This window comes from Drosophila miranda, chromosome XR (genome assembly GCF_003369915.1).
Source record: "Drosophila miranda strain MSH22 chromosome XR, D.miranda_PacBio2.1, whole genome shotgun sequence".
In the NCBI taxonomy this organism is placed as follows: domain Eukaryota; kingdom Metazoa; phylum Arthropoda; class Insecta; order Diptera; family Drosophilidae; genus Drosophila; species Drosophila miranda.
Window position 1 is genome coordinate 40,186,959 of NC_046674.1, and position 22,450 is coordinate 40,209,408.

The window sequence follows — 22,450 nt, forward strand, 5'->3', positions numbered from 1 at the left end:
CTTTTTTGTGGTAGACAAAAGAAGAGGTCAGACCGCAGTGTTTCCAATAATATTAAGCTTCATATATTTTGGATATTCAGTGTTTCGTATATAGAGTAGTGTATGTATCGCGGCAGGTTGAAACGGTGCTAGGAGCGTAAGTAAAAACTAGCTTTAGCGTTAAGCTGCGGTGAACGCCGTGTGGCAGTCCGTCCTCGCGTGCAAGGAACCCGGGCTGGGTTACCTTCGGGTGGCGTCTGCTCCCAAGATAAGCGAGATTTTGGCCGGTCGATAGAATTGCTCATCGGCAAGCCTCAGGTCGCCGAACCGCACCCGAACGGGATCGCTCAGCTGTCGGATCGACGCGCGGATGCGCAAACGGGGCTCGATCTTAAGCACCGTCTCCATCTGGAAGTCGCCCATAATCGGATAATCGCGGTACACACCATCTCGTCCCCTGCATGAGTGGTGGGTAACTTGAAGGCGCTGGCCAAAGAGTCGACGATGCAGCTCACCGGCATTCATGGGTCGATGAGCGCCGCCGACTCGAGGTTTTTGAAACCCGTATCCAGGGCCACCAGCGCCGTCGGGAGAATGTTGATGCTTCGATGTTGTAGAAGGGAGTCGACGGATGGCGCAGGGGTCCTTCCCATGGAGCGGCTCACGGGGAGACGAGGGCGGCGCTCAGCTTTGGACGCTGGAGTCGCAAACGATGGTGTTGCGGTTCCCACGACCGGTCGGCTGACGGGAAGGAGTATTAGTAAGGAGCGTAGAACGTGTTAAAGGCACATTTAGAACATTAGAAATTGCTGTTGGTCTAAGGACGGATTTACATTCACGTGCCGGCTTGAATTCGACACAGAGCGTTGATCTTTCATCCCGTTATTATTTTGTAAATATTCTTTTCGGTCAAGCGTAGGAGACCGTTCGAGAAATTCTGCGGAGGAAGCTGGAAGGAAATTACTTTCGTAGTAGGACCCCGAGGCTTCTACCAGTTTGATAGGTAGTCTGGAAATTCTACATGAAAAGGATAAAATTTAATTTTCCACGCTAGGCACTGGGCCTGTGAGTACCCAGCCGAAAACTGTTTCTTGTCCGAGGAGAGATCCACATATGATGGTCTGAAAGCCGCTTAGCAGGACGGTTGGTAGGAGATCGGCTCCAATCAGGAGATCGATTGGAGAGCTCTCGAAAAATGTAGGATCCGCTCATGGAAGGCTCGGAGCATTCGCGGCCAATTCCGGAATAACGTGGGCTGTGGCATTTAGTTGTACGCCCGGCTTAGTCAGAGAGCGGATGAAAAAACTGCAGAGCTGCTTTGACTGATTGGATACGACATTATTGAGGACGGAGGCCTGTGCCTGGATACGGTGGAATGGCAATTTGATAAGTTCAGCAAGACGTTGCGTAATGAACGTTGCTTCGGAGCCAGAGTCGATCAGAGCGCAGGCGCGAAAATTTGTCCCCACATAGCAAATATTAGCGATTGCCGTGCCTAGAAGGACAGCACTTGTACCAGAGGCGAAATACGACCGAACTTGGACTTTGTGCGCTTCGTACTCGTAGATTTAGCTCGGGCCACGCTGAGGAATTTTGTTGTGGAAATCGGCTCGCTGGAGTTTGCTTTATTGCTACGGTGTAGAAGCGTGTGGTGCCGGTCTCCACAAGTGATGCAACTGGGCGCTTTGACATTCTCGTATCTGGTGTCCTCTTGCAAAGCAGTTCAAGCAAAGCTGCTTTTGCTTAATGTAATTGGAGCGAGCATCAGCGGGCATTTGAAGGCAGTGAGGGCATAATCGAATTGTATGATTCTCTCCGGAGCAGAGATCACACGTGCTTCTCTTTTGATTAACTGTGGTCTCAAAAGAGTGAACCCTCCTAAAATAAGGACTTCCTTGGGACAGAAAAGGATTGTTTCTGGCCTGGAGGGGGCCTGAGTCTCCATACCTGGATGGCCGTCCTCGGTCACCACGAAAGAGAGACACCGCTCCGCCAGGAACTTTTCCAGCTTGGAACCTCTTATTTGTGCGTCACAGAGTGTTCCCAAAATTCCAAGGTCGTCTTTGGCAGCTTAGCGGAAATCAGGTAAACTAACACTCCGTCAGCGAAAACGCTGTCTGTGACCTCGGAATGGTTGAGTGCCGTGAGGCACTTTTGGCCGGCCCTCTGGAGCGCTTTCAGCTGACTCGCTACGGATTGGGGGCAGGTTGATAAAGATCTTCAGCTGGTCTTTTAGTATCAGTCTCTTGTTTTGGAACCGCTCACAGGGCGCTCCAGGCGGAAGGAAACCCCTCGTTCGGAACAGACGAAAATTTCACTTAAAATATAACGCGTATCAGCATCGCACAGACAAGTGAGCGGAAACGGAGACGTGGAAATTCTTAATTACGAACCGTGGATGGGTTGTTTTGGAGGAATTTATTGCAATTATTTATCTTCTGGAAATCGTACAATGTGGCCGGAATGTATACATATAAATACTACGATCAATAAATGTTCAACCAAGAACGACAATCGACAATATTGCGGCACGAGGTATAAGTGTATGGAGTCGGTCACAAATGACAGCCTCAAACAATATAACCTCGAAATGAAGGGCGTCACTTTCTCCCAACAAATACACGCAAGCAACGGTGGAGAAGCGAAAATATGTATGTAAATTAATGAACTACCCTTTTGGCGATATTCAAACAACGGGTAAAGGGGCGATAGTGACTGCAGAAAACGGTATATAACTGTTGAATCCAAAATATAATGTAATGGCACGGTTGGCTAAGTATTGTTTGCATTGCAGCCTCGGAAGGAAAGGGAATCGGATTTAGTGCACTATACTGCGCTCTGGGCTCAGCTCGCCGGATTTGGTCGGGGTCTTTCCTATCCCTATACTTCCTTGACGAGAGCGTTGGGTCCTATGAACTGCATAGGTTGCTGTGGAACAATATTAATTATATAAAAATAGTAAGAAATGAAAGAAATTTTACATTTAAAGTCAAATTTAATGGAAGTGCGAACACCAGAAAGTGTAACCAGCGAACGGAAGCTCGCTCTTGGCGTGTGAGTTATCACGCTCTCCCTTTCATCGCGCTGTTCCGCTGCTATACCCAGCTATTTCGCGGGTATGTTGGAGACGAATATTCGAATTAGCTGTTTTTGTATCTGGGGAATTATTACGGAATTGAATCTGGTTTTGCTTCACTGGCCACTACAATATACAGCTAATATACACGGTTTCTGTTTGTACACGGGTAAATAATAATAACAATAACACAGTTTGAAAATCAAAAAATTTTTGCAATAGAAATGTGTTAGTATTTTGTGAACGTTTTGGTTTTTGGTAGACATTTTTAAAACCGAAAATTTGTTTTTCCAACGTTTCCTAATTGTTTTCCTAATTTTAATAGGTTTTAGTGACGAGGAACCAATCACCTATTTTTGCTTACGATCAATGTCTTTATATACACGGTTTTTTCAGGAACCAATATACCGTGTAAAAACAGAATTAGGTGTATGTATATCAATAAGTATGTAGGTACGTGTATGGTTGGATAGATATATATATGTGCATGCATATGCTAATTTAAATACATACGTATACACACATATGCGTGTGCGTAGCCATAGACATACATATGTGCCGGCGGATTTAATTGTATGTCAATACTTAAAATCTGACAACGCCATAATAAATTTTGTCATATTTTAGGATAAGCAGTTAGCAAATAGGTGTTTAATAATGAATTCTAATGAATACAGAACAAAGGAAAAACCCTCTTTAAAGGCACATGGCAGGGACTGACAAAAACTTAAAACATTTTCAAATGAAAGTGCGGCTGGTACGATTCGCAGAATTTTATACCTTGGCACTGACTGCCTGCTTGCTCTTTTGCTACAAAAAATTGTGGGCCTCAGCGAAGTGGGGATTGGAGGATTCTTGCACACGTTATAGCCACTTGACTACCTTGGGAAATTGTTTCGCGCTTACATTGTACTGACAGAGCTTAATTTGATTTATTTCGGAAGCAGATCGGCCACAGTCATCTGATCCCCAATTAGAAAGTCCTTCTCCAGCCACAGACGCTCCAAGAGACCCAAACTAGCCTCCACTTCCTTAGTCATCTATTGAATCTGCTCGGTTTTCGGCATTGGGGCAATACCGTTTACGGGAAATAGCCACTTATTCCGAAAGAAGAGTCCGCAGGCCAGTCGAATGCTCAAGTGCTCGCTGCTCGCTGAATTGACCTTTGTCTGAAAGATAGCGCACAATCGCCACACTTTCGGCCAACTGAAATTTTCCATCTACAATAGCTGGAACCTTCTGGAAACGATTGGACGTTGACATGCAATGACTGCATCTTTCAAGAGGCGATGCAGTTACTGCACCGTCAAGTGGCCCGTGTGAAACCAGCAGAAGGCTGTTACGCGCGAATCCCAGGCAAAACGCAGGCCTCCTCCCGCCCAACCGACCGAGGGGCGCTGCCGAATAACGCGCGGCGCGTAGCCGAGCCGAACGCGAGCATGCAGGAAAGATAGCTGTTACACTAACATTCGAGGAAAATTAGCACTAAACTTACTAAGAATCTAAGTATGCAATCAAAATACAAATCCTTCTACAATTACTAATTACTAGAAAGGTGTGTAAGGATTAATAATTTAATAAGAGGAAGAAAATTAGTGGTGGATATAATATGGAAGAGGGATAAACGGTTCATGCAAGGAATAATTCGATATACAAAGTGGAAGGAACAACGGTGTAAAATTTCTAGTAAGTCTAATAGGTATCGTGAAGTTTATGCGGCTCAACAGATCAGGGCTGTCTATGTCACCCCTGATCAAGTTGTGCATAAAAATCACACCAAGCTTTTTTCTACGGTTAACTAAGGATGGGAGGTTTACTAATAGCAGTCTACTAGAGTAAGATGGGAGTCTCACACCTTCATCCCATTTAAGGCCCCGCAGAGCAAAGAGTAAAAAGTTTTTCTGTACTGATTCTATACGGTCCTGGTGTAATTTGTACTGAGGGCACCATACACAGGAGCCGTATTCTAAGATCGGACAAACAAGCGAGGTATAGAGAGTCTTTGTTATATAGGGGTCGTTAAATTCTTTTGACCACCTCTTTATAAACCCAAGCACGCCCATGGCCTTATTTACCATGGTAGAAATGTGTTCGGAAAACTTGAACTTTGCGTCTAATAAGACACCAAGATCATTCACCAGGGTAATTCTCCCAAGAGAACCACCACATAGGGTATATGGAGCCAACAAGGGGCTATTAAGGTGTAACAAGTTTGCACAACACCATGACTGAAAGTTATTGAGATCGGATTGCAAGCGAGAATGAAATGAAATGTCCTTATACTGGACACAGAGCTTAACATCATCCGCATACATAAGTACTCGAGAGTATTTTAATACTGAAGGCAGGTCATTAATAAAGAGTGTAAAGAGTAAGGGGCCTAGATGGCTGCCCTGTGGTACTCCCGAAGAAACTTTTACTGGTGAAGAGAGCGAGTTTTTGAAGAGGACTCTTTGAGACCTGTAACAAAGATAGCTAGAAATCTATCTTAGGAGGTTGGGCGGAAACCCTAAAAGGTCAAGTTTATGTGCTAGAAGGGAATGGTTTACAGAGTCGAATGCTTTACTGAAGTCGGTGTAAATTACATCCGTCTGTAAATTACCTTGAAAGCCTTTAATAATGAAAGAGGTAAACTCTAACAAGTTCGTGGTGGTTGATCGCCGCCTTATAAATCCATGCTGAGTTGGAGATATAAGTGACTTGCAGAGATTTTGCAAGTGCGGAGTTAACACCTTCTCAAACATTTTAGGAATAGCGGATAACTTTGCTATAACTCTATAATTTTTTGCGTCAGACCTGCTACCTTTTTTATGGAGAGGAATTATAAACGATTCCTTCCAGATCGGAGGTAAGCAAGAGGAATCAATGTACAGGGTGAATAGTTTAAGCAAGGGTCCACACAGTGCCTCGGCGCAGTACCTGAGTACACAACCTGGAACCCCGTCTGGACCCGGTGAAAACACCGGCTTAACTAAGCGAAGATCATGAAGTAAGGAACATTCATTTAACAAGGGACTGAAAATACGTTCGACTTCGGTAAACCGTATGGGTACGGGTGACCAGAGTAGCTTTCCTCAGAATAGGTGGTTTGGAAAAATTGGGCTAAAAGATCGGCAATTGCCTGATCATTATTTGCCGACGTATTACGAAATGATAGCGTGGATGGGTGTGCGGACGTTCTACGCTTACTGTTTACGAAGCAGTAAAACTGTTTAAGGTCCTGAGAAAAACCTATCCTGCATCGAGATAGGTAGTTCTTATAGCATTGTGCATTAAGAACTGAAAAGTTTGACCGAGCTATTACATAGCGAGAGTGAGAAGTAGGAGAACCAACTTCCTGAAATTTTTTATAAAGTCTTGATTTTAAGTTTTTTAGACTGGATAGCTCTTTGGTAAGCCAAGGGGGTTTTCCAGATCTAATCGGACAAGAAAGCGGGACACAAGAATAAAAAAATGTGCCAAGAGCATTGTAAAATATATTTGTGCCTTTTATGACATCAGTGCACAAGTACAAAGCGAACCAATCAAAATCCCTAATGAGGTTATTAAGCTTCGCAAACTCGGCTTTACGAAAGCAGCGGACACGTTCAGATAGCCTACTCGACCGATCCAATACAGTTGGTCCTATATCTAGCGACACTTCGAAAGCAGGATGGTAGGCGTCTTCAGGTATAGTGAGCGGAAGGGTTTGGGTTAACAACACTAAGGTCGGATCCGATACAAAGCACAGATCAAGCAATCGACCCAAGGAATTTTTCACATGGTTGACTTGAGACAGGGACAGGTCAAGCAAGCCGTCAACAAAGTCATGTCGTGACATGGGCACTAGGTTACTAGACTCGTTTACCGAAGACCAAACAGTTCCTGGCAAGTTGAAGTCACCAAGAACTATCATATGATCTATATCTGATAGCGAGGAAGAAACAGCAGTTAAAGCGGACAAATGCTGCTCATAAATAGAGATATCCGAAGAAGGTGGGATATACGAGCAAGTAATGAATATAGCGAAAGCGGGAAGAATCAGTTTTACACACAGGAATTCCAGTTCCTGTTGGACTTGGACTGTGAAATGTTCCGACGCGAAGTTAGAGTTCACTGCAATCAGAACCCCTCCTTCACGTCGAGACGAACGGTCTTTCCTAAAAGTTGTGTACCGGCCTGTTAAATCCTCGGAACTAAGAATGTCCGGCTTTAACCAGGTTTCAGTAAGCACAATAACGTGGGAAGCAAATGCAACACCATCCCGGAAAAGAATGCTGAGTTTACTACGCAAGCTTCTAACATTCTGATAAGTTACTAAGAGAGAAGTTAGTTTTTTAGAAGGGTTGAGAAAGTTGAGGTTGACGTTGAGGATGAGGATGGCACACTGGGATGATTTGTGAGAGTTATTGGGGGCCTATTTTCCTTCTTTGCCTTAAACTCCTTCACCACCAAATGCTCCGGCCAAAATTTGGCAGAGCAAATGGTGTCAAACTGAGTTGGGGAGACGCTTATCTTAAAAGAGGCTATCTCCCTAGCATAAGAAAAGTTAAATTTCTCCACCTTTAATCCCACGGCTTTTATTTTGCTTTGAATAAAATCAATTACATCATTCGATGTGAGGTCAGGGGCCAGCCGTGAAACAAAAACTTGTCGTTTTGGTGGGACTCCCACCAGTGGTTTGGGCACCATAGGCCTAGTACCTGTGGTGGCAATATCCGGAGGTCCGGAACGTCTATTTACTGGTGGGATCGGGATAGACGGGACAACTAGCGAACTTGCGGACACCACGGACACGGACGCTGCAGACGTACTTGGCTGCACATTCTCCGAGGCGATGAATTCGGCTACCGAATCTGCATCGCCAGCAGCTGTCGTTGCCCTTGGAGTGGCAAACGAGATCAGCTGCTGCACACTTTGAGTGGTCGGAGTCCGATTTTCGGCAACGAACGGCTGAGCGACGGAACCTTTTGCGCCTCGGAGACTCATTCAGCAGTTTTAAACCGCTAAACTGAGCCTCCATGGCTAGGAGCCGATCGTATTGGTTTTTAAAACCAACGGTCAGCTCCTTAAAGCCACTCCGCGTCTGCTTCATAAAAGCTATTATGTCTTTCTCCACCGCACGGCATGCCTCGCAACTGTAGTGCAAACCATTACGCTTTGAAATGGCATCACCCACAAGGCCAGAAAATCCAGCGCATTTTGCGTGAACTACGCTGTCGCAGAGCCAGCAGGGGATAATCGGCTGATCGTGGGTGATCTGCTTATTGCATGATTTTTTGGCGCAGAAAAAAAAATAATAAATAAAAAAAATCCACTATTTAAAATTCAAAAACAAATTGGTATCAGACCAATGTGCCAGACAAACGCTCAAAGGGGATATAGTAAAAAGAGAGCGGGGAGGAGAGCGGTTATATCGAGAGCTACTAAGCAGAGAGCTCAGAAAGTTAAAAGAGCGAGAGAGAAAGAACAGTTATTTGGATAATAGGGAGAGAGTGATAGCTAAAGCAAAATAAAGAGCGGGCTAAACTCAGCGCGAGCGTACTTACAGAAAGCAACACACGATTAACCAACGCACAGAATTAATTTCGAAATCAAATTTTTAATAATAACAATAGACATGCACTCGCGCTATAGAACAGATTTTCTACTGTAGGTTAAATGAGGATTTTAATCGAGGTTTAGTTTGAAAAAACTCCGGCTGTATTCGCAAAAAAAAACAGAAAAAAAAGCGGAGCGCAAAACAAAAACACGTCTGGTCACTACAAAGAGAACGAACGAATGATCTTCTTGTACTCGTCCGTCAATTGCTCGCGTTTTCGAAGGGCCAACGGACAGCCCTCAAATGGGGTCCGGGATGGCTGCGACAGAAAATCATAATAATACTTAATTGACTTGGACATTTTAATACAATTATTGGCGACGACGGCACAAAAGTCCGGAAAATTATTTTGGAAAGCTGAACGGAAGCTAGCATATATGTACAATAGTTGTTCAACACTGGTATGGCGCGTACCTAAAATAGTTTGCGGAAGGAAAAAAAATTAACATATTTCAAGACATTCGCTGATAGTTTTAATCAAAAAGACATTTTTCGAAGCTTCTGGGGGCGCCTCACACGTCTACGAAGACGGCGCGAAGAAATTCCCAAAGCTTCATTAATTAAGTCGAAGAACCTGGAATTTACCGCATGGCGATCCGGAATAACTCTTAAAACGGCTCTTGGAACTCCGTCTAGACCCTGGGAAGCATGGCAAGCATAGGAAAGACGGGAGTTAAAATTCGCATGGAAACGCGGAAAAAAAGGGAAGAAGAAGCTAGATCCGCCATGACGGTAGGAGTAAAGATGGCGGCAAAAACGGCGCCGCATCTTTTGGCTTCTAAACTGTTGTGCAAGAAACCAAACTTGTCGACGAACGTGTCGACAAACATGTCCACGAACACGACAATAAGCATGACAACAAATATTTCTACGACGAATGAGAGAGAGAAGGCTGATGCGGATTTTGTGGCTTCCGTGAGTACGAAAAACGGAAATAACCGTAAAATCATCGTTAACAAGTATTAAGAGGGGCATAAAGTCCCATACATTGTTTATATTGACAAAATGAGTGCGAATAATGCCAGAAATGCTATTAACCAGTTTGATCTATCCGATCTGTTGCTGAAACAGGGCATTAGCGATATCGAGGAGGTGGCTAGAATAGGCTATGGTAGGTGCAAGATTGTGTGCGGGTCGGCAGAGTGTGAAAACGGTATAGTGGAAAACAGTGGTTTCGCTGCTCAAGGGTACTCAACCCGAATCTTTAGGCACTTTGTCCAAAAAGCAGGATTAATTTTTGGGATCCCCGAGTACTACTCGGAGGAACAGCTAGCAGAGCTTGTAACCTCGGACATCCCAATTGAGGAGATAGTTCGGATTACGCGAAGAGACAGAGCATCGGGGGAACGTGTACCTACCGGCAGGGTGAAACTCTGGTTCAGAGGAGAGCAGTTACCAACTAAAATCAATTTTCTATATTCTAAAGTAGAAGTGATACCTTTTGTTCAGTTTATTCAATTTTTCAGGTGTTTTAGGTTTGGCCATCTGGCGCAACATTGCAAGAGTGGAGCGAAATGTTTTAGATGCGGACAATATCACAACAAGGATATTATCTACTCAGGGCTGGTCTGTGCAAACTGCAAGGGGGAACATGCTGAGGAGAGCTGAGGTCAAGGCTAGATTTCCGATTCTTTTTGATAGAACTTCCCCCAACCTAAGGGATCAAGTGGAATTTCCCAGACCCATTTGGCAATCTAACCGCTCCCCTGAACTCCTAAATAACAGCTCAGAGTCCGCCAGGGAAATTCATTCTGTCACCTCTTTCGCGGAAGTGACCAAATCCAACAGGGCTGCCGCCCGGAACGCAGAGGCGGACAAGGCAGCAGCCAACATGGCAGAGTGGAGGAACTTGATAAACTCAGACTGCTTCTAAATGAGCGAGAAATGTGTTAGATCTTCATTCGTGGCATCCTCTCTGGCCCAGGATAAGCTAAACGCACTAGGAGCCAAACTCACAGCGTTCCTGGTTGATCCAAACAACATTATTAAAGGGGATTCTATAGCGAATAAATGTATTAAGGAAATTAGAGAATTTGTCAATGCTTCCAACGCAGAACTAGATAGGCGTCAGAGTGCCCAAGGGATGGCAGTTGGTTCCCAAAACATCCAACAATGAAGATTCTTCAGCTAAATAATCAAAGTCTGACACACAACAACAACAAACAGCTCCTCTCAATGTTCCTAGACAAGAACGCAATAGATATTGCCATCCTCTCAGAGATTTGAGTTGTTCAGCACCCAGCACGCGGACTGCAGCATTTTAGACTATAACTTTTTCTGCAAGCCCAGAGAGGACGGCTACGGTGGTGTTGGCATCTACGTCAGGAAAAACATTCAATTCAGCATTTTAAAAATAAAGAACGACTTGGAAATTTTAGGAATAAAAACATTAAACCTCAAGAGCAATTTCAATATTTTTAGCATATATGCACCGCCATCAACAACAGTTTCACAGTTTAAATCGGGCACAAAAAAGTTTTTCGAATTCGCGGCTTCGCTTGACATACCGTCAATAGTGGGCGGGGACTTCAACGGTAAGTCATCTATCTGGGGAAATCCGATCTGTGATCGCAAGGGTCGCAGCATTTAGAATTCCACCCGAGAGGCGGGATTTATCTGCCTAAACGACGGTTCCCCAACCTTCTCCAGGAGCCCATCTGAATTCTCTGTTCTTGGCCTTTCTTTTTATACCCGATACTCAAAATGAGTATTGGGGTATATTAGATTTGTGGTAAAAGTGGATGTGTGTAACGTCCAGTAGGAATCGTTTCCGACCCCATAAAGTATATATATTCTTGATCAGCATCAATAGCCGAGTCGATTGAGCCCTGTCTGTCTGTCCGTCTGTCCGTCCGTCCGTCCGTTCGTCCGTCCGTCCGTCCCCTTCAGCGCCTAGTGCTCAAAGACTATAAGATCTAGAGCAACGATGTTTTGGATCCAGACTTCTGTGCTATGTCACTGCTACAAAAATATTTCAAAACTTCGCCCCGCCCCCTTCCGCCCCCACAAAGGACGAAAATCTGTGGCATCCACATTTTTAAAGATACGATAAAACAAAAAACGCAGAATCGTAGAGGATGACTATATGTTCTAGAATGTAAAATCTCAACCAGATCGTATAATTATTATAGCCAGAATCAAGAAAACAATTTCATTCTTTCTCGCTCTGTCTCTCTCTAACACACAGGTTTCATGGTCGGCTTTGCCAATTGCAAAATATGAGTTCAAGGATCTCAGAACCTATAAGAGCCAGAGCAACCAAATTTGGTATCCACACTCCTGTGATATCGGACCTTGACCGTTTCGTGTCCAAATTTCGCCACACCCCCTTCCGCCCCCGCAAAGGACGAAAATCTGGGGCATCCACAAATCTCAGAGACTATTAAGGGTAGAGTAACCAAATTTGGTATCCGCACTTCTGTTAGATCTCACTATAAAACGTATATCTCAGAATTTCGCCCCACCCTTTTCCGCCCCCACAAAGGACGAAAATCTGTTGCATCCACAATATTGCACATTCGAAAAAACTAAAAACGCAGAATCATAGATAATGACCATATCTATCAGATTGCTGAATCTGGATCAGATCAGATTATAGCCAAAAGGAACAAATCAATTTGCACTGGCTACGCAGCCCCCGACGTCACGCTCAGACTGACTTTCTGTCTCTCTCGCACGCACTCCTTGTCGTGACGTTTAATATTAGCGGCGTCTGCCGGAGGAGAGCCATACTGACTTAGTATCGGGTAAACCTGTAGAGTTGCGGTCTCCGCAGCAACTCACAACGTTCCCCCTCGTTTGAACTACAGAAGTGGAAGTATTAACTGGCAAGTCCTTAAAACATAAATTACGAACAGCAACCACTTCCCAATTGTAATATCAGTGCAAGGCCTAAATGCCCCCTTCCAAGGCAAGAAGATCCTTCACAACAAAATAGCCCGGATTCTGAGTGCAAGCGACTTCTCAAATCTGGAGGAGCTCAATGAAAAAGTTAAATCCCTGACCTTAAAAAACACGGTCACCTTCCCAAGCAAGAACAAGCACGTTGCTAAGAAATGGTGGAACGAGGAAACAGAAAATTTTTTCGTGTGAGAAACGCTTGCAGGCAAAAATGCAACCTCAGCAAAAAATTGGTTGATGCCAAAGCAGCCTTTAGAAGCCGACAAAAATCTACAAAACCACGTAACAAATCTCAGAAAGCGCAACTTCTCCAAGTTTATGGTTTATATCGCCCTCTATGTGGAGCAGGTTGAAGAACATCAAAAACTACGGTCAAATCAAAAATGTAGGGAACAAATGGACGAACGAAGATGACAAAAACGTTCTCAATATGGTTAAAGAAACCCCATCCACGTCAAATAGTAGGCCCCCTAATAAAATTCCTGCCCCTTTGTTAGGACCAGACGACCCGGTCCCCCTGGAACTTGAAGAAATCCTGGCCTTTCTAAAAACCAGGAACCCTAATTCGGCTAGAGGCCCTGATGGCATCTCTTTCAGGATGCTTCAAAAGCTCCCGAATGAGCAAAAACAAGAAATTTTTGAAATAAGATATGGCTGAATGGCGTCATCCCTGAAGTTTGGCGCAGGATAAAAGTGGTACCCATCCCCAAGAAAAATGCAGACCCTACCTCCTTCCAAAACCATAGGCCCATTTGTTTGATTAACACGCTGTTTAAATCCATAGAGGGGTTGATAAAGTTGAAGTTGGACGAGCACAATGCAAACTGTGACCTGCTGCCGGTCAGGTCCTATGCCTTCAGGAGAAACAGGTCCACGGCTCTTTGCATCAATGACCTTATCAACAAGGTTCTGGCGCTGAAAGCGAGGGGATGTCAGGTTGTCGCAGCTTGTAGATCTACAAGGAGCGTTCGACTGCATAAGAGTGGACACACTCGAGCACAGGATGAGGGATATGCTGTTAAAGACTCACGGCTTGGATCACCAGACGAATTCTCATAAAGGGCAAAAGCGAGGTTCACGTGAACAGAGGTGTTAGCCAGGGTAGCTGTCTCAGCCCAACCCTTTTCAACCTTTACACAGCCGAACTACATGATATTAACAGTCATAACTGCTTACAGTTTCAGTATGCTGATGACTTTTTCATAGTTTGTTTTCATAAAGATGTATCCATTGCGAAACGTGTGCTGGAAGAAAGTATAGATAAGTTCGAAGAAAAATGCAATAGGCTAAACCAATCATTCAATCCGGTGAAATCTAAAGTGATTTACTTCAACAATCATAGAACTGCGCTAAATATCTCGCATCAAGGAGTTGGGATCAGACAAGTAGAGCAGAACAAATACCTAGGCAGGACTATCTCAGCAAACAACTCAGCCTCTGGTCACATTGATCTGGCCATCTCGGAGTCGAACAGAAACTGTGCGTTTCTTAGATTACTCAGTGGGTGCCACTATGGTATTAGCCCTAAGAGAGGGCTTCTATTTTACAAGACCTTCGTCAGAAGTAGGCTAGAGTACGCGTGCTCGTCATTCTGCAACCTGTCCAAATCTGCCTTGGCCAAAATCAAATCCCACTGCAACTATCACCTCAGAAAGCCGCTGGGCCTGATAATCTGCACTCCCGTTCCTATCCTATATAACATGGCAGGAGAACTTCCCCTGGATTACAGGATGAGATTCCTGGCGGCGAAAGAGTTTTCTTTGGACGTTGACATGCAATGACTGCATCTTTCAAGAGGCGATGCAGTTACTGCACCGTCAAGTGGCCCGTGTGACACCAGTAGAAGGCTGTTACGCGCGCCCTCCTCCCGCCCAACCGACCGAGGGGCGCTGCCGCATGACGCGCGGTGCGTAGCCGAACCAAACGCGAACATGCAAGAAAGATAGCTATTAGACTAACATTCGAGGAAAATAAGTACTAAACTTACTAAGAAACTAAGCATGCAATCAAAATACAAATACCACTACAGTTACTAATTAATAGAAAGGTGTGTAAGGATTAATAATTTAATAAGAGGAAGAGAATTAGTGGTGGATATAATATGGTAGAGGGAATTATAATCCGAGCATAAGACCCTAAACGGTTCATGCAAGGAATAATTCGATCTACAAAGTGGAAGGAACAACGGTGTAAAATTTCTAGTAAGTCTAATAGGTATCGTGAAGTTTATGCGGCTCAACAGATCAGGGCTGTCTATGTCACCCCTGATCAAGTTGTGCATAAATATCACACCAAGCATTTTTCTACGGTTAACTAAGGATGGGAGGTTTACTAATAGTAGTCTACTAGAGTAAGATGGGAGTCTTACACCCGCATCCCAGTTAAGGCCCCGCAGAGCAAAGAGTAAAAAGTTTTTCTGTACTGATTCTATACGGTCCTGGTGTACTTTGTACTGAGGGCACCATACACAGGAGCCGTATTCTAAGATCGGACGAACAAGCGAGGTATAGAGAGTCTTTGTTATATAGGGGTCGTCAAATTCCTTTGACCACCTCTTTATAAACCCAAGCACGCCCATGGCCTTATTTAGCATGGTAGAAATGTGTTCGGAAAACTTTAACTTGGGGTCTAACATAACACCCAGATCATCCACCAGGGTAATTCTCTCAAGAGAACCACCAAATAGGGTGTAGGGAGCCAACAAAGGGCTAGAACGATGAAATGTCATAACTTTGCATTTCGAGGCATTAAGGTGTAACAAGTTTGCACAACACCATGACTGAAAGCTATTGAGATCGGATTGCAAGCGAGAATGAAATGAAATGTCCTTGTACTGGACACAGAGTTTAACATCATCCGCATACATAAGTACTCGAGAGTATGTTAATACTGAAGGTAAGTCATTAATAAAGAGTGTGAAGAGTAAGGGGCCTAGATGGCTGCCTTGTGGTACTCCCGAAGAAACCTTTACTGGTAAAGAGAGGGAGTTTTTGAAGAGGACTCTTTGGGACCTAGAACAAAGATAGCTAGAAATCCATCTCAGGAGGTTGGGCGGAAACCCTAAAAGGTCAAGTTTATGCGCTAAAAGGGAATGGTTTACAGAGTCGAATGCTTTACTAAAGTCGGTGTAAATAACATCCGTCTGTAAGTTACATTGAAAGCCTTTAATAATGAAAGCGGTAAACTCTAACAAGTTCGTGGTGGTTGATCGCCGCCTTATAAATCCATGCTGAGTTGGAGATATAAGTGACTTGCAGAGATGTTGCAAGTGCGGAGTTAAAACCTTCTCAAACATTTTAGGAATAGCGGATAACTTTGCTATACCTCTATAATTTTTTGCATCAGACTTGCTACCTTTTTTATGGAGAGGAATTATAAACGATTCCTTCCAGATCGGGGGGAAGCAAGAAGAATCAATGGACAGGTTGAATAGTTTAAGCAAAGGTCCACACAGAGCCTCGGCGCAGTACCTGAGTACACAACCTGGAACCCCGTCTGGACCCGGTGAATACACCGGTGACATGGGCACTAGGTTACTAGACTCGTTTACCGAAGACCAAACAGTTCCTGGCAAGTTGAATTCACCAAGAACTATCATATGATCTATATCTGATAGCGAGGAAGAAACAGCAGTTAAAGCGGACAAATGCTGCTCATAAATAGAGATATCCGAAGAAGGTGGGATATACGAGAAAGTAATGAATATAGCGAAAGCGGGAAGAATCAGTTTTACACACAGGAATTCCAGTTCCTGTTGGACTTGGACTGTGAAGTGTTCCGACGCGAAGTTAGAGTTCACTGCAATCAGAACCCCTCCTTCACGTCGAGACGAACGGTCTTTCCTTAAAGTTGTGTACCGGCCTGTTAAATCCTCGGAACTAAGAATGTCCGGCTTTAACCAGGTTTCAGTAAGCACAATAACGTGGGAAGCAAATGCAACACCATCCCGGAAAAGAATGCTGAGTTTACTACGCAAGCTTCTAACATTCTGATAGGTTACTAAAAGAGAAGTTAGTTTTTTGGAAAGGTGGAAGCAAGACGGGAAGTTGAGGAAGAGGAAGTTGAGGTTGAGGGTGGCACACTGGAAAGATTTGGAAGGGATATGGGGGCCTATTCTTCTTCTTAGCCTTAAACTCCTTCACCACCAAATGCTCCGGCCAAAATTTGGCGGAGCAAATGGTGTCAAATTGAGTTGGGGAGATGCTTATCTTAAACGAGGCTATCTCCCTGGCATAAGAGAAGTTAAATTTCTCCACCTTTAAACCCACGGCTTTTATTTTGCTTTGAATAAAAGCAATTACATCATTAGATGTGAGGTCAGGGGCCAGCCGTGAAACAAAAACTTGTCGTTTTGGTGGGACTCCCACCAGTGGTTTAGTCACCACAGGCCTAGTACCTGTGGTGGCAATATCCGGAGGTCCGGAACGTCTATTTACTGGTGGGATCGGGATAGACGGGACAACTAGCGAACTTGCGGACACCACGGACACGGACGCTGCAGACGTACTTGGCTGCACATTCTCCGAGGCGATGAATTCGGCTACCGAATCTGCATCGCCAGCAGCTGTCGTTGCCCTTGGAGTGGCAAACGAGATCAACTGCTGCACACTTGGAGTGGTCGGAGTCATTCAGTAGTTTTAAACCGCTAAACTGAGCCTCCATGGCTAGGAGCCGATCGTATTGGTTTTTAAAACCAACGGTCAGCTCCTCAAAGCCACTCCGCGTCTGCCTCATGAAAGATACCATGTCCTTCTCCACCGCACGGCATGCCTCGCAACTGTAATGCAAGCCATTACGTTTGGCTATAGCATCACTCACGAGGCCAGAAAATCCAGCGCATTTTGCGTGCACTACGCTGTCGCAGAGCCAGCAGGGGACATTCGGCTGATCGTGGGTGATCTGCTTCTTGCAGGTTTTTTTGGCACAGACCACAGCGTATTCCATTTTATTATTATTTATTTACAATTACTTGCAAAACAAACTGGTATCAGTCCAATGACACAATTACAATTTACAATTATTTGCAAAACAAATTGGTATCAGTCCAATGTGCCAGACAACGCTCAAAGCGGAATTGGTAAAAAAAAAGAGAGCAGAGTGGAGAGCGGTTATAGCGAGAGCTACTAAACAGAGAGCGCTATTGCTCAGAAAGTTTAAAGAGCGAGAGAGAAAGAACAGTTATTGAAGTTGAGGTGATAGCGAGAGAGTGATAAAACAACAAAAGCTACCAGACGAGAGCGGACTGAAATGCAATACTCACTCACTGCAACAACACAAACACAAGCCGACGCCGAAAAATAAAAAGTTAAATAATGTTTTAACACAAATCAAAAGGCATGCACTCGCGTAAATGAATAGGTTTCCAGATTGTTGTCTGGTTAGAAAGTATAATTAGAATTTAGTTAGGAAAACACCGGCTGTTTATTCAAAACAAAAGGAAAAAATGCGGAGCGCAAAACAAAAACACGTCTGATCACTACGAAAGATAATCGGCTATTAAGGTGTTTGCATTCAATCTCCCAGCAAGTGAAACGATGGCAGCAAATAGGGATTTAAACACGGGCTACGCTAGGGCATATCGGGAGTTCGGCAGCATAATAGATAGAGTTGAGGTTTTCGAGAACACATCTTCGTTTTGCACTAAAATTAGCTCCGACTTAGATTTTGTTTAAGGGTTCTGCGGCTAGAAAGCACGCTATAGACCAAGCAGGTATATTGCTCCACGGGGAAAAGAAGGATCAACTGGCAAAGGGTGGCTTTGAAATCTATTACACGGACGGGTCAGTCGCAGATGGGCATTCCAGCGCCGTTTTGCTGCACGATAGAACAGGTTTTTTAGATAGTTATTACACGCACAAAACCCTTTCCTCGTTGTCCGCCGAGCTGCTTGCTATCGAGAAGGCATTAGACCATGCTATTTTGTACAATTTTGCTCGTGTCGCGCTCCTGACAGACAGCAGAAACGGGGCTCTCATTCTGGCGAAGAACATTCAGGATATCTTTATCGCCTACAAAATTAGAGAAAAGATTCAACAAAATCAACATCTAAGAACTGTAGTGGTTCACTACATTCCCGGACACGCTAACATCCCTCAGATAACTTCAGTTGACGCAGCAGCCAAAGAAGCCCACAGACGAGGAAAATACACAGTGGTTAAATGGAACCTTAAAGACGCTATGTGTGAGATACACAGAATTTTAAAAGAAGAATGGGAGAGAGAATACGCCGAGTTTGCATTGACGCTAAAAAAATCAACAGACTGCTTAGTGGTAACGCATTTGATAGGCACACACTCGCCAAAATGCATGTAGTTCCTAGTAACATATGTGATACATGCGATAGTATCGATAACGCCTCGCATGTAATTTTCAATTGTACCAAGTACAACACAACAATCTCTAAGAAAGTATAAAGATATTTACAAATTCTTTGAAAAAGAAAACATCAGCGCGTACCAAAAACTAATTGACTTCATCGACGAAATTGATGTAAAGCTATAAACAGTACTCCAACATCTTCTATTCTTTGACTTCGCAATTTCCACCTTCAAAAGGCGGGCGGCCAAATAATCCGACGCTACTCACGGGTAGCATGGTAACATAAACCCTAAAAAATAAAAATTAGCATATATGTACGTAAAACTTTTGTATGTACAATTGGTTTTTGTTTTGTTTACAATCAGTAAAAACAATAATTTTTGTAAAACAATGGAAATTTCGCGAAATGTTTTCGTTGGATTATTTTTCACAACTTTCGACGTAAATTATCCCAACAAGAATGTGTTGATGAACTTAGTTCTTTGTATGGCGCGAAAGCACCATCAAAAACAACAGATTATCGCTGGTTTGCAGAATTTAATCGTGGTCGTAGTTTAGTCGATGACGATTCCCGTTAAGGTCATCCAAAATCAGCTCTTGTGCCACAAAACATCGATGGTGTGCCTGAACTGATAGTGCAAGATCGACATGTGACATATCGTGAGATAGAGGCACAATTGCACATTAGTTCCACTTAATACGTTCCATTTTGCATAAACACTTAATTGTAAAAAAGGTTTGATCTTGCTGGATACCCCATAACTTATCAATCGCTCAAAAAAAGGCTCGCGTCGATTAGAGTAAGGAAATCCTTAAAAAGTTCGTCCGTTTATAAAATCGTGATAGGTGATGAATGATGGATATATGCGTATGAGCCGGAAACTAAACAGCAATCAACCGTGTGGATGTTCCAAGATGAGACACATACAATAGAAGTTGTTAGAGCACGATGCACTTTGAAGCAAATGGTCGCCTGTTTCTTAGGGAGAATGGGTCATGTTTCCTGTCAATTCTGAGTGGTACACGAAATTGGCAAAATCAACTGCCGAACACGAATCATTCTCCATCATGACAAGGCGAGCTCTTACACATCTCGACAATCAGGTTAATTTTTAAGCAGTCAAAACATCGAATTGATGACTCATCCGCCCTAAAGTCCTGACTTGGCACCCAATGACTTCTTTTAATTCCGTCACATAAAAAACGAGGGGGAACGTTGGGAGTTGCTGCGGAGATCGCAACTCTACATTTATACCCGATACATAGTCAGTATGGCTCTCCTCCGGCAGACGCCGCTAATATTAAACGACACGACAAAGAGTGCGTGCGAGAAAGACAGAAATTCAGTGTGAGCGTGACGTCGGGCGCTGCGTAGCCACTGCAAATTGATTTGTTCTTTTTGGCTATAAAAATGATCTGATTTGATCCAGATTCAGTAATCTGATAGATATGGTCATTATCTATGATTCTAGGATTTTTAGTTTTCTCGAATCTGCAATATTTTGGATGCAACAGATTTTCGTTCTTTTTGGTGCCGGAAGGGGGTGGGGCGAAATTCTGAGATATAAGTTTTATAGTGAGATCTAACAGGAGTGCGGATACCAAATTTGGTTACTCTAGCGTTAATAGTCTCTGAGATTTGTGGATATCCCCAGATTTTCGTCCTATGCGGTGGCGGAAGGGGGCGTGGCGAAATTTTGAAACAAACTCGTCTAGGTCCTATATCTTAGGAGTGTGGATACCAAATTTGTTTGCTCTAGCTTTTATAGTCTCTGAGATCTAGGCGCTAATGTTTCACTCTAAGAAAATCCGGCTATGCTACGTGTGTTAGAGAGAGACAGGGCGAGAAAAAATTAAATTGTTTTCTTGATGCTGGCTATAATAATACGATCCAATTCAGATTCTGCAGTCTAAAAGATATAGTCATTCTCTACGATTCTGCGTTTTTGGTTATCTCGTATCTTTAAAATTGTGGATGCCACAGATTTTCGTCCCTTGTGGGGGCGGAAGTAGGCGGGGCGAAGTTTTGAAATATTCTTGTACCAGTTACATATCACAGAAGTCTGGATCCAAAACATCGTTGCTCTACCTCTTATAGTCTTTGAGCACTATGCGCTAATAGGGACGGACAGACGGACGGACGGACAGACAGACAGGGCTCAATCGACTCGGCTATTGATGCTGATCAAGAATATATATACTTTATGGGGTCGGAAACGATTCCTTCTGGACGTTACACACATCCACTTTTACCAAAAATCTAATATACCCCAATACTCATTTTGAGTATCGGGTATAAAAAACTGCGTGGTCAACGGTTTACGAGCGCCAAAGAAGCAGTTCAAGAGATCAAAACCCATGTTTTGGAGGTGTCTCAAAAGGATTGGAAAAACTTCTATGAAAAACTTCGAACGAATGCAAAAGTGTATTAATCATCCGGGGGAATATTTTGAAAAACAATGAAGCCATTTTCATTTAAAAGTTTTGGTTCTTATTTGCTATTCGAAATATAAATAGAAGCCCTCGTATCTGGACTTTTGACAAATAATTTTTTGAATTCCCGGTGGCAGAGGCGTGGGCCTAGACAACGGGACACAGAAAACTACCGGACCACTTGGGCATGTTACGTAGGAACGAAAGAACGGAGAACGGCCGGAATAACCGATAAAATGCCGTCGCCGAAAAGGAGGGCGTGAAAAGTGGATGTCACTCGTATATATATAGATATATTTATATCATAGCTCGCAAACAACGGTCAACACTTTTTCCCTTTGCTGTCTCGTCACTGAAAAAACAGAAAAAGACCACGGAGACACGGTCTCTCACTGAGCAGAACACTTTTTGTCTCTTCGCTTGTGTTATGTGTTTCGTGTTTTCGGTTGAGCCCGACACTCGATCGTGTCTCACAATAACAACCTAGAGAGACACTTTGGTCAAGCGCTCACAGCAAAAGTGTCTTTAGATGAGCAGAACCAAAAAGTGCCTGAGTAAACGAACATTTTCGTTTTGCTTTTCACGATTCATTTTAAGCTCCAATAGTCAAACCGTATAGAATGCACAAAAATTGATCATTGCTATAAGCATCACACGTACAAGCACGCATACATACGCAAAAGACACTTTTTTCGTTCGCTCGCGACAGAGAAGTGAAAAAATCTGTCTTTGCTTGAGCGAAGAGCGAGTTGAGAAATAACAGATTTGATCGGGTCTTTTCAGTCCCTTTTCTCAATGTGTCCGTCAATGAGAGGTTTTTATCAGACACGCCGAAAGTGTCAACCGTTATTTGCGAGGTCTGATTTATATACATGTGTATATCACGGAAACTCGGACTGGGATTGAAACTCGCATAAAATCACTTCACTGGTGTTGTTCACAATCGAAGAGTCGGCTCCTAACCATGGAGTCTCAGCTTAACAGTCTGTAACTGCCTAATGAGTCTTCAAATCTCAAAAGGGTCGCTCCTCGGGATCTGCAAGTAGCAACCGTCACTCAGCCGATCGTTAATAAGTCGGCAAATAATTATCAGGCAATCGTAGATCCTTTTGCCCAATTTTTCCAAACCAGCTATGTTAAGCTATTAAGCGTTTTTGATAACT

General features: G+C 43.7%; 1 protein-coding gene and 1 pseudogene across 4 annotated transcripts in view; one reads left to right on the forward strand and one right to left on the reverse strand.

Annotated features, from left to right (window-relative positions):
* Nucleotides 1-22,450, forward strand: part of LOC108156568 (stromal interaction molecule homolog) — a 193,307-nt gene that overhangs the window by 24,911 nt on the left and 145,946 nt on the right. The window lies entirely within an intron of this gene.
* On the reverse strand, nucleotides 3,830-8,938 carry LOC108156567 (annotated as a pseudogene).